This window comes from Apium graveolens, chromosome 9 (genome assembly GCF_009905375.1).
Source record: "Apium graveolens cultivar Ventura chromosome 9, ASM990537v1, whole genome shotgun sequence".
Lineage (NCBI taxonomy): Eukaryota > Viridiplantae > Streptophyta > Magnoliopsida > Apiales > Apiaceae > Apium > Apium graveolens.
The window spans coordinates 43,789,940-43,803,633 of NC_133655.1; the positions used below are offsets into that span (position 1 = coordinate 43,789,940).

Here is a 13,694-nt window from a genome sequence, read left to right on the forward strand (position 1 = left end):
CAGTAGTCTTCCTTGGTTCCGCCGCTTTCTCCTTTTGCTTATCTTCTTCATCTCTAATTTCAGCTTCTCCTTCTTTTGCCTTTTCAGCATCAGCAACTTTTCCAGACCTTAAGGTAATAGCCTTGACTTGCTCTTTAGCTTTCTTCCTTCCTGGTACTTCCGTGTCACTGGGAAGAGTGCCAGGTTGACGATTGAGCACTGCATTGGCTAATTGACCGATTTGATTTTCCAAGGTCTTGATAGAAACCGCCTGACTCTTGCATAACAGCTTAAGTTCCTCAAAATCAGCACTAGTAGGTGCAGCTGCACTTCCCTGTTGAGGGTATGATTGCCTTTGAGCATACTGCTATGGTTGCTGGAATCCAGGTGGGTTAAACTGTTTACTCACGCCTTGCTGATATGGGGGCTGAATAGCATTCTGATTATTCCCCCAGCTGAAATTTGGATGATTTCTCTTATTAGGATGATAGGTAGCTGGCACAAGCTGCTGTTGTCGCTGATAATTATTCACATACTGAACAGATTCGTTGACAAGAGAACACTGATCCGTAGCATGAGAACCTGCACAAAGCTCACAAACTATAGCTATTTGATTAACTCCATATGTAGCCAGAGAATCAACCTTCATTGACAGCGCTTAAAGCTGTGCTGCAATAGCGGTGGCTGCATCGACTTCCAGAATACCTGCTACCTTACCAGGCATCATCCTCTGAGTTGGGTTTTGATGCTCATTTGCAGCCATAGTCTCGATAAGATTATAAGCCTCAGTATAACTTTTAGCCCATAAGGCGCCTCCAGCTGCTACATCGAGCATGGGCCGAGATTGGGCCCCCAAACCATTATAGAAACCAGTGATCACCATCCAATCGGGCATTCCATGATGTGGACACTTTCTCAACATTTCCTTGTATCGCTCCCAAGCTTCGCACATAGATTCTGTAGGTTGCTGCGCAAACTGAGTAAGAGCACTCCTCATAGCAGCAGTCTTTGCCATTGGATAAAACTTCGCCAGAAACTTTTGCGCAAGATCTTGCCACGTAGTGATGGACCCAGCTGGTTCAGAATGTAACCAGTCCTTAGCTTTATCCCTCAGTGAGAATGGGAAAAGCCTCAGCTTGATAGCCTCATCAGTCACGCCATTATACTTAAAAGTGCTGCAGATCTCGACAAAATTCCTAATGTGCATGTTGGGGTCTTCAGTCGCCGCTCCTCCAAAAGAAACAGAATTCTGCACCATCTGAATAGTGCCCGACTTGATTTCAAAGGTGTTAGCTTAAATAGCCGGATGAAGAATGCTTGACTGAATGTCATCAATTTTTGGCCGAGAAAAATCCATAAGAGCTGGATGAGCTTGAACAATACGATCACCCATGTTTACTGGTTCTTTCCGCTCAGTTCCTGAATCCGAATCTTTAAAATCTAACTTCTCCGGAATATCAAGAACTTCGTCTGTCTCCTCAGCTGTATCTAAAGTCCTCTTGCGAGTACGAGAACGAGTTTGCATAAACGCTCGCTAAAGTACCTGAAACACAACCAGAAACAATAAGTAACTACTACGTCCTAATCACTGAGTCCTAATGACCAATGATGGTAAGTACATAAACTAAACAAATATATCGAGTCCCCGGCAGCGGCGCCAAAAACTTGGTAGGGCAAAAACACGCGCTAATATTCACGCAAGTATACGCGTTCCCAAGTAATATAAAATACTTTCTAGTTCGTTCCCACAGAGACTCGGACTAATTTATTGTCTAATTAAACTCACGCACCAATGCATGATTACTTCTCAATGTTAAGGCACTAACACTTAGAATTGTTGACTAAACATTAACTACATTTAACTACTTAATTAATCACTTAATTAACACTTCAAATTAACAATATTAAAACACTCATGAGATCACGAATTCATTACTACTTCCTTCAATAGCTATTGTTATTACCTATAGCATGTGACAGTGATGATATTAATCGAATAACACGAAACTAATAAAAGCCAACTTTCATTGTACTAATACTATTCTACCAAACATCCATAATTAAGATAGAAGTTGAATAGTCATCAATTATATTGAGTTCCTATATGTCTACAGAAATTGACAACACAACGATTTAAGCACAAGTTATCCCTTTTGATTACACAGGGCAAATAAAACTGTTAGAGTTACCCACTAATCATGCACATCGTACATGAACCTATGCTAGCATGGCAAGTTCTAAATCTCAAGATCTACCGTCGCTTCACAAGAGATTAACACCCTATCTTATATGTTCGCGACGCACAAAAGACGAATACGCACAACCAATACTAGATATCATACAATCATCACACACTAAAGTATTAAACAATTAACTAAAGAATTCCATAGTAAATCCGTTGCAACCCCATGATCACGATTAGCCCATAATAGCACTCATCGTCATCATGGGTTCATATGAAATCATGATAAACAAACACAATAAAATAATAACTAAACTAATTATATTAAATCAGAGTACGTCACAAGAGTAAATAGGTTCAAAATAATAAAACTAGCATCCAACGTTACAACGAAACAAGAATCACGAGAAAATATGCTTCCTCTTCGTTGCTGTGTGCTAAAACGGTCTTCTTCCTTATCTCCTTCGCTCCTTGCGTAATACCACGATCCTCTCTCTTGAAAACGTCTCCAAATCTACTTATATAATAGTCCCATAAAACTCAGATTACATAGAAGTGGAAGCCAAATAGAAGTAGAAGTCCTAAAAATAATTATTAAATTTCCCGACCCTGCGCGGCCGCTCAGCATAGCTGAGAGGGCGCTCAGGACCCTTCTGGAAAATTCCTGAGTTTGCTCCGTTTCTTCGCCGTAATCTGCCCATTTCTTTCCTCTCGCAATGGTGAACACATGCCAAGGCTTATTCTTGATGATTACTCCTCCGAAATGCAACTAATACCCTGAAATGCATAAACACTAGAAAAACGCATCAAATACACAAAATACTTGATTTCAAGGCACCAATTTAAGCCATTTTAAGATGTTCTAAGTGGTATAAAATGCCACTTATCAAATATCTACTAAAGTGACAAGCTCTAATCAAATCATCTATTGATCATCAAGTACTGATATAAGTACTTATGACGTCACTCTTCAGTAAATGCTGATATAAGTCCTGATATGAACTTCTGATAGTTTCTGGTGATATCATCAACTATATCTAACAATCTCCCCCAACTTGTTCATTATGACAATATATACAAGTTCCAATTGATGATGTCAAAACTATCTAAATGCAGAATTGAAGTAATTATATTCATTCTTACTTCAGTGAATATCAGACTTTACTCTTCATTCTGAACTCTAGCACAATCTGGAAAATCTTCAAGAAACTTCCTTAGCATATTGTCTTCCTTTACATCCAAATACCATTACATCCTCTATTTATGTTCCCTCGGTTATTCTGTTGATTCATCATTCTGATAGATGGCAACCCTGAGATTATGTAACTTTGAATTTCTAAGGGATAAATCATCCAACTCCAGAAACCCAATTTTCTTTCCATCAGGATTAAAGGTTAAAACTTTATTCCCTAGACTCATTTCTATCTTGGATCCTCCAATAGGCACATCAACAACATATTCAGATTGATCAATGTACTTTGGAATGTAGTTTAATTTATAAGACATTCCTCTCTACTTTAACTGTATCAGGTTCTTTATGAATACAGACCATCTTGCAGTTACATAATTAGTTACCTTCAGAATTATAGCAATAAGTTCCAATTCCTGCCATGGTTTGTCTCATAAGTGTTCTTAATTCAACCTTAAGCTTCTCCCAGACTCTAGAAAATAGATTATTTTCTCTTCAGCATGATCAATAACAATTTGCAATGATATGATCTTCTGTAAGTCTTCAAGCATTACATTGTTCCCGTTTAGAAAATCTTAAAATAAGTAACTTATAACTTAAAATGAATAAGTAACTTAAAAGTGATAAGTAAATGAACACTTATAAGTTATATAAGTGTTTGGATAATTTTACTTACAAGTCAGAATTTTTTTAACTTAAATGAGCTAAAATAATTAATTTTTAAATATAATTATCTCAATTCATAAATTTTAAATTAGACTAACAGTTAAAACATAGATTTTAAAATTAAAGTTAATAAAAGGCAAAAAATCATAATAAGTTGAGAAAAAGTACATCGTTACTAACATTTCACTTATCAGCTTATAAGTTGTAAATTCAACTTATAAGTTGGGTCGACAAACACTCGTCGATAAGTTGTTACGAGCTTATAATCCAGAAGTAACTTATAAGTAAGAACACAAACACGCCCTTGTCTCCAATTTCTATCAAATAAGTATGTTTTCTTAGAGTCAAAGCATCTCCTACAAATGGATCATCGACATTTAATCTTCCAAGACCACTTGTGATTCCAGATTGTCTAGATCTAGAACTTCCACTATAAATCTTCTTTAATGTTTCAGAAGAATCTCTTCTAGGTTCTGGTTTCTTACTTCCCAATAGTAGCTTCTTCTTTTCTTCAAAAGTAAGTTCTGGCTTATCAGAGACTATGTCTTCAGAATTTGATAAATCTGCTTGAATTGGGTTTAAAAAATCAACAACATGAGTAGAATCAGAGGTTGTGATTGGTTGAATAACAACTTCTTCTTTAACTTGAGCAATGTCAGAGGTTAATTTCAGTTTATCAGCCCAGTCAACTCCATAAATCTTCCTTCTTTCATGAGCTTGGCTGATTTTTTCTTCTTTAAATTTTTCTTCAGTATCATAAGCTTGAGATATTGTATAGATTGGATCTATCAGTATTTGAGATTTAGTTGCCTTAGATAATGATTTCTTCTTTTTAACATCTTTATATTTAGGCTTTGAAATCTTTGACTTCTCTTTTATCTTCTCTTTTCCTTTAAGCTTCTTGTCAGCAGTTAAAATAGCTTGAGATCTGGGAAATCTTTCATCTTCTGCCTGACTCACTTCTCTTCTAACTACACCTATGCTTGGTCTATTAGATTGATCATCTTCTTAAAGTACTTGAAAGATAACAACAATATCATCATTTGCTGTCTTCATGGAATTCTTGAAATCTTCCTCCATTTGCCTTAGCTGTTCAAGATCAACTCCAGGATTTTCTCTTTCAAATATTCTTCTACTCACCTCAGACTCAAATTCTTGAATCTTTTGATCCTTGTAGAATAAAGTTATCTTTATTTCTTTTACTTTCAGAGTCTGAAGATATTGACTTGCTTCAGCACCAACTTCTATCCCCAGAATAACTTGGTCTTCATTAGCAGCAGTTGTGACTTGTAAAGATTGTTGCATTATTGTAGTCACAGTCAATTCTTTAACTCTTCTTTCATTTCTCTTACTCTCTCCACCTTGTCTAGATTGAGATCTAGTGATTGCTTTTGATGAACCACTAACTCCAACTAGCTCTTCACCTCGTCTTCTTTCACTATCCTTATGTCCACCCTTATTACCTCAATCAGGATTTTCATCATCAGTATTTGTCAATTTCAGCTGTTTGCATTTAGATTTAACAATTTTCTCCCCCTTTTGGCATCATCAACAAACAGTATAGAAAGAATCAGCTCCATTGAATTTTGTACTTCTGTAAGTTGATCAGACATTTTGTAATATCCGGGATATAGCGTATAATTATCTTTATCTATAAATGATTATAATGTGATTATAATGTGAATTTTGGTGAATTATCTGAAGATTGATAATAATATTTGGATGTTTATATACAAATAAAATATGAGTATGTTAATATTAATATGTCAAGAATAAAATATAGATAATTAGGTATTTTTCTGGTTATTTTTGGAGTGTTATATGATTTTATAATGATTTATGAATTTATTAATTATTTTCTCAATAATTTTAAAACTATTTTATAAAGCCGGGAATCGTCCAACTTTAACCGTTTTAACGTTTTTACAACCTGAAACTCTTCCGAAAACTTCTTCCTAACCTAATCTGGTAATTCCGGACATTTTCCGTGTTTTAACTTTTTCGATCCAGGTTACAGTTTGACCCGTACGCTTCCCGACGTAAAATTTTCGATACGATAATCATTTGGATAAATCAGCAAAACCCGTATTCTCGAAAGACGGGATATTATTACATTATTTTTTGTGTAAAGTGTTCAAATAAGAAGCCCAGTTTGGATACTTATTCAATACATGTATCAAATCAAATTGTTTATGCAGTTACTTAGCAGCTAAGTAACTAATTTATCGATCCAATACGATCAAACACGAATCAATATTCCATAAATATAAATAGCCTATTTGTCATTTTATTCGTATAATCATAATCAATCAGTAAAAATATAGAATTTATAGAGAAAACCCTAATTATTCGTTACGTTCTTGAAAATCAAACGCACAAACGAAGGCGTTATCGAACTCCGATTCGGGCATGCCATATATCAAATCGAAGCTCTCGAAAAGTTCTTTCTGAATCAATCAACTATTTTGGTGCAGAAATCGAGGTTAATTTCTTATTTAATTATTTTATTTCGAATTATTTATTGATTAAAATAAGAATTTTTGTTCTTGGTATTGTTGATGTGATTTGATGGCTTAATCTTGTAGATAATTTCTTCCTGGTCATTTTGGTATATTATATGACTAATTTGGAGTTAATAACTTGTTCAAATTGATGTTTGATTATCGGATTTTAAAATTAGGGTTTATAACTTTGAATGTTCTTAATTAAAATTTGGGTATTTCTGTGTTTGGGGTTATTACTTGAAATTGATTGCACCAAGTTGTAGATCGTTGAACAATGATTCGATTGGTATATAGCTTGTTAACGATCGATTCTTGGTTGGTGTTGGCCGAAAAACCGAACCAGGCAGCGGCGGGATTTTCAATTGAATATTCCGTTTGATTCGTCGGCTGTTTGATGATTTTGACACTGCAGATGGAGTCTAGGAAGCAAGAGCAACGTTTCCTGATTAGTTTGCTGAATTTCTGGGCTCATCTGAGGGTTGACGGAAAGCTCAGTCGCCGTTAAAGGCGACTGGCCGGCGGCAGACGGTTGGACATCGCCGGAGAAGATTAGGGGGGGGGGGATTACACTTCCAACCCCTGTTCCTGTTTTAAATATTTTCAAAATTATTTTCATTTATTTTTAAAATCAGAAAAATGTTTATTTATTTATTTTAAATTCAGAAAACTGTTTTTAATTATTTATTTATTCAAAAATAAATCTGATTTATTTTATTAATTAATTTTAATTAATTTTTAATTAATTAATTAATTGATTAATTTATTATTAATTGATTAAATAATTTAATTAATTATTAATTAATTTTAATAAAATGATTCGGAGACCCGTTTTAATTATAAAACGATTCGGAGACTTGTTTTAATTTTGAAAAATATTCAAAAATTCGTATTAAATAGACCGTTTGTCTGTTTAATACAAAACGAACGCGTCTAGACTCAGAAAAATATTCTACTTCCATTAAAAATACTTTCGAGACATAAAATCTTTCGTTTTTAAAGGTCGCTTAAATGCGTAAACGTTTCCGAGTTACGTAATTATCATAAAATTGTATTTCGACTCGATTTTAGTTTTGAACATACCGGGTCGAATGTTTTGACAAACTGAGTTATATGTTATATGAAATATGTGATACGTGCCTTGGGTGTATGTGTTATCTGAATTGTGAGTCCACGTGTCGATTAAACTTTATATGATTAAAGATGATCCTTATCTGTTATTATCGGGAGGGTAGGTGATAAGGATAAACGTATAGATTAGACAATTATTTATTGTCAGTTAATTGAATGGTATCTTTTATGATAGATACACATAGTGCGAGGCATTCAAGGCCATACAGAGATTGTAAAAGTAAAGCATGATTGCGTGTAGTAATGAAACGAGTGGATTCAGAATAGATATAAACCTGAAATGGTGAATGACAAGAAATGTCAAGTAGTCTGTCAATAGAAATACAGATATATTAGGACTAAGTGGTATGGCAGATAGTTAAAGATCAGAGGGTTATCAATTGAGGCAAGTATTCCTAAACCTTCTTATGATATACTGCAAATACTTATCCCTATTCTAAGTTCAGAATAGAAAAATGTTTTTATATTTTACTACAATTACTCTTATTTATGCAAGTACCTTTTTTATCTTGTTCCTTGATTATCGATTGATCTCTTGAGCAAATACGCATTATATTGGGTTATTTGCAAACTCTGAATCAGGATATTTTGAAATCAAAGTGATTTGACATCAAAAATACTCTACAGACTGGATGGTTACGATGAGGGCCAGGAATGAGATTGACCCTAAGGGCCAGATATGGCTGGACCCTTGATTATTAGGCCATAGTTCCTGGGTACCCTCTATGTTGGTGGGTCTATCCAGTTGGGTATAGATCTGCGCTATATCCTGACTGATCAGCAGTTTATAGTGCATATATTGGTTCTAGTGTCCAGTCTAATTTATTGTTGATCGCCAATAACGACATTCCTTCTTGGAAAATTTATGGTTATAAAAACAAAAAAAGATTCGATTCAAGAACCGAATCAGTGAAACGTTCACTGTTCTTTTACAGAGAAATGTGATTTATGATTAAAGGCCAATGAGGGCCGATGTTTTATTCGCTCAACTATTTTATATAAATAAAGATGTTTTGAAATCATTTAAAAAAAATTGTTTCCAGAAGTTTCTTTGATCTGATACCTGGAAACCAATTACGATACTTGCTGGGCATTTTTGGCTCACTCTTGTTTTGTGAATTCTTATTTCTTTCAGTATCAAATGAGGACAAAAGTGAATAGCTCTTAATAGACAGCAAAAGTGGGGAGGTCCCAGCTGAAGGAATTTGGAGGTGTCAGAGTAAATAATACGAGGAAGTTAGTAAAAAGATAATAAAATTGTATTTGGTTATTGTAAGTTTAGACGGTTAGATTCTTGTTTCATACCATAACCTGTAAGCGATCCAGATTAATGGGGGGTTATCTGTTTGTTTTAATATACATGTTTATATTGTTTAAAGTCATTTAGTGACACCCAATCCTGACCCCGGATTTGCAGATGTCACATATTTAAACTTGTTTAGCTTCCAAACTAGCTTGACTAGCTTCAATTACATTTTGTCTGACAACTATTGGTGCAATTTGTTTCTAAATTTCCTGATGAGTAGTCAGCTTTGAAGCAATCAATGATTCTTTAATTTGATTGATTTGAAAAGTGGTTGCTTCTTGAGCTGTATATAAGGATCTGACAACTAAAGTTGATGCTTTCAGATGATTCAACATATCAGGATTTTTAATCTTCTGTTCTACTGTATCCGGATGTGCAACAGCTTTTGTTTAGGAAATAGGATATGTATCATCTTTCCAATGAGCATTCCAGAGATTATCAAAATAATCATGTTCCTTCTTAGCATCTAACTCTTTCATTTTATGTTGTCTCATATGTATACGCATATCTTCAGGGAAGAAAAGATCATCCTCATGATCTATAATAGCATTAGAAATATTAGCTTCTTCACCATCATTAGATTCTTCAATAGCAACTAGATTTTGCACTAAATACTGAACTTCATCACCAGCTTCAACATGTAGTATAAAATTAGAAATTGATGCAGTATGTGATCCAGCAGCTTCAGAAGCTTCCATACCATCAGCAGTTAACTCCACATCTTCAAGAATTGGATATAAATGAACCAGAGCTTCAAAATTCCAGGACCTCAGTTTCTGTAGAATGCCGTGGTGACCCTGAAATGGATGGAACTTTATGAATGGACAGTTGTGCTACTTCATCTTCAACAACAACATGGATTTCTTTAGGTGATGGAATAGTAGAGTAAATGGACTGTTTTTCAACAAAAAATAGGGATTGTATCATGTGGTTGAATAGTAGAATGTATGGACTGCAAGATAGTATCAGTACTTAGACTTGCAGGGAGATTAACAACACTTGGTACATCAGAGTTTATTTGAAATTCAACAAGTTGTTGTTCAGCATCTGTTTCTTTAATACTATGTGCACCTGCAATCATATAACAAGTAAAACTTAATCTCTCTATAATTTTTTTAAGTAGTCTCACTACTCCTCACACAACACATCTCATGACTTTTAATAGTCAGAGCTTCCTCACAAGGAGAACTTAATCCTATCTCTAATCTACCTCTCCTTTTGCCAGGATGGATCCTGCCTCTCTTTAATTCTTGTTTTCTCTCAATCTTTTCACACATCTCACAGAAAAAGCTTTGAAAGATTGTCCTACATAAATAAGAGGTGGCTAAAGAAGGGTGATCTGTGGTCATACAAATAGAGGTAGTCCTTAAATAAGTTCTAGAAATAATAATACCAACAAGATTTATATCATGAAAATAAATGTCGAAAACACCAAATCAGTATTTAGAATAAATGCTGATAAAGTAATAACATTATTTGTTAGGTCACACAACACTGTAGAAGGGGGTTGAATACAGTGTAGAATACAATCAAATCGATTTAGAACACAAGTAATAGAAAATAGATGTATTCAATATAATAAACTCTATTACAATAAAACTATCCTCTCTCAGTGATGAACAAATATCATGAGAGCTGCTAGGTTACAATGTATGATCTTCTCGATGATCGTAACACATATAGTGTAAACCTATGTCTGTGTTTAAATAGACACACAGTTACCAAATAACTTCTAATTTATATGAAATATAATTATGTCTCCTAAAATATATCAATCAGATATCTTATACAATTCTTCTAGTCCTCTAACTCTTTCCATGCATATCTTCTTCTGTATTAGTCTCGATCTTCTTTCCTATAAATCAGCTTCCTTCCTTAACTGTTAGTCCTCCAGTACTTAAGTTCTGATATCCATCTTCTGATATTATCTTCTGATAGTCTATGTCCTGATATCCTTAAGTCCTCACTTCCAGTAAGTCCTGATTCCAGTAAGAACTGATATTTCCTATTTTTTAAGATCTAAAAACTAAATATGAAACATATTAGACATGACATCTCAAATATATCCAACAATCTCTCCCAACTTGTAAATTATGCAAGAATGTACAAGTTAATAGATTTGATGATGTCAAAAACATTTAAGTTCAAATGCAATAAGAGTTTAATAAGACTATTAATTACAACTTACAAAACATCCAGCTTTACCAACATCACTGAATGAATCTGAATCCATAATGATTCTTCACAACATATCATTTTTAATGTTGTCTGAAAGTTGAATCCGGTTGTCGAATGGAATGTTGTTGATAGGATATAAAGTCGGAATTCAATTTCTAAAAATGGATACAGTGTTTATGCCATAGCAGTAAAACCAACTAAAATGTGCCATTGTTTGAGAGAAATGAAAAGATATGATTTTACTGATGAATGATCAGTCATTTAATTAGCCAATGGAATACCAAGGGACGTGAGGACTGTTTAATGATTAAGAATAACAATAATGATACCTCGTCTCCCTAGGCCGATGTGTAATAATAGCAGTCAATAAAAAGTTAAAGTAAGAGTTAATGAGCACGTAAAATAAACAATAATTACTGTGCACATGCAGTTTTCAAGACCAATACGTTTATCACTAACCTATAATAATTATGACTGTTTTTATCCTACACAAATATATTCTGATTTAAATATGACTATTTCAGATTTTATCACAAATAAGTCAAGTAAAGAAAAATTCCACGTAAGCATCAAGGATTCCATCAGGATTTAATATCAAACTTAACTTATATCAAATTTTAACAGTCATCAGAATATGGATTCTAAACTCAAAAAGTGAATATCTTTTTATGGGATTCTTCATATAAATACTGACTTGTTTTCTTCAGAGTTTAATCATCAGAACTGCCATCAGAACTTGTCCTCAGAATTTATGCAAATGACACTTAACTGTTTGTCAAAAACAACTTAATCACCACAGTAATTTTCATCATTCATACGGAGTGAAAGTGTGTGCATTTAGCAAAATATCAGATAAAGATTAAAGTCTGATAAACTTTAGTACATCTTAGAAATAAGGCACAACTAAGAAAAGTGCTTAAAATCTGTCATCAATCATGAAGTCTACTATAGAACAAATTTATGCAAGTGTCCACCTCAACTGTTTGTGCTCATTTTATGCATCTTTTGAAATTCCTTTTTACAGTGGCTTCTCAGTGTAAGTGAGTCACGATTGCTTATCAGAATTTATGCTGTTGTCAGAGTATTTCTCCAGTATTCAGAGAATGTAGAAGTCACCAAGAAAATTTATTTGCTTTTCTAATGCATATTACTTAATATCAGTAATGCACTTGGGTCTTCCCTTCCACATATTTATTCTAGATCTCAAAGGAGTACCTGACTTTTGTTTTATTTTCTTTTCTTTTGATAAGTGAGGCTTATCAGCATTTAGTTCATCCTTAATATTTACTGACATCAATATCTAACAGATAAGAAGCAATAATCTAGTTTGTGACTTAGTAATAAGATACACAAAGAAAACTTGACTAAGATCAAAATCAGAATTTGCTTGTGTTAATGAGTTTCCACATAAACAACTAATTCAAACATGGGATTTCTAGTATGTTAAAGACTACTAGGTCAACATCTAGCACAGTTATCCTCATTGGATTGAATAGTCACTGAACATTCAAAACACTATCAGAGTTTAAAGTTCCACATCAGATAACAATCAGCATTTAATGAATTTTAATTTTAAGCACAAATTATATGAAAATAAAACAATCTGTAAATACTGATCATAAAGTTTGATGCATGAGAACAAAAACTAAGCAGATTTAGAGAAAGAACCTGAAAACATTCTAAGTTCATTTACCAATCTTGTAAAGGTAGCTTCACATAGTGGTTTTGTGAAGATATCTGCTAGTTGTTGATCCGTTGGAACAAAGTGCAATTCCACTGTACCTTCCATCACATGTTCCCTTATGAAATGGTACTAATGCTGATGTGCTTTGTCATTGAGTGTTGAACTAGATTACCAGTCATAGAAATAGCACTTTGATTATCACAGTAAATAGGGATTTTATAAAATTCTAACCCATAATCCAGTAACTGATTCTTCATCCAAAGAATCTGTGCACAACAGCTTCCTGCAGCAATATATTATGCTTCTGCAGTTGATGTGGAAATTGACTTCTGTTTCTTGCTAAACTAAGAAACCAATCTGCCTCCAAGAAATTGGCAGCTTCCACTAGTGCTTTTCTTGTCTATTTTGCATCCTGAAAAATCTACATCTGAGTAACCTTTTAGCTTAAAATATGATTTTATAGGATACCACAATCTCTGATCAGCTGTACCCTTAAGGTATTGAAAATTCTTTTGACATCTATTAAGTGTGGTTCTCTTGGATCAGCCTGAAATTTTGCACAGAGACAAGTAGCATACATGATATCAGGTCTACTTGCAGTTAAATAGAGTAAAGAGCCAATCATACCTCTGTAGTTAGTAATATATACTGATGAACCAGTATCTTTATCTAACTTGGTTGCAATGGCCATGGGAGTGGATGATGTTGAACTATCTTGCATTCCAAACTTCTTCAGTAAGTTTCTAATGTACTTGGATTGACATATAAAAGTACCTTCTTCAGTTTGCTTGACTTGAAGGCCAAGAAAATAGCTGAGTTCTCCCATCATACTCATTTGATATCTTGACTGCATTAGCTTTGCAAATCTCTCACAGAGT

General features: G+C 33.9%; 1 non-coding gene across 1 annotated transcript; it reads left to right on the forward strand.

The window, feature by feature from the left end:
• The first annotated feature begins 872 nt into the window (after positions 1–872).
• Positions 873–979, forward strand: LOC141687623 (small nucleolar RNA R71). Its single transcript, XR_012561113.1, has one exon. It is a non-coding gene; the product is annotated as a small nucleolar RNA R71 (small nucleolar RNA).
• Positions 980–13,694: the final 12,715 nt, after the last annotated feature.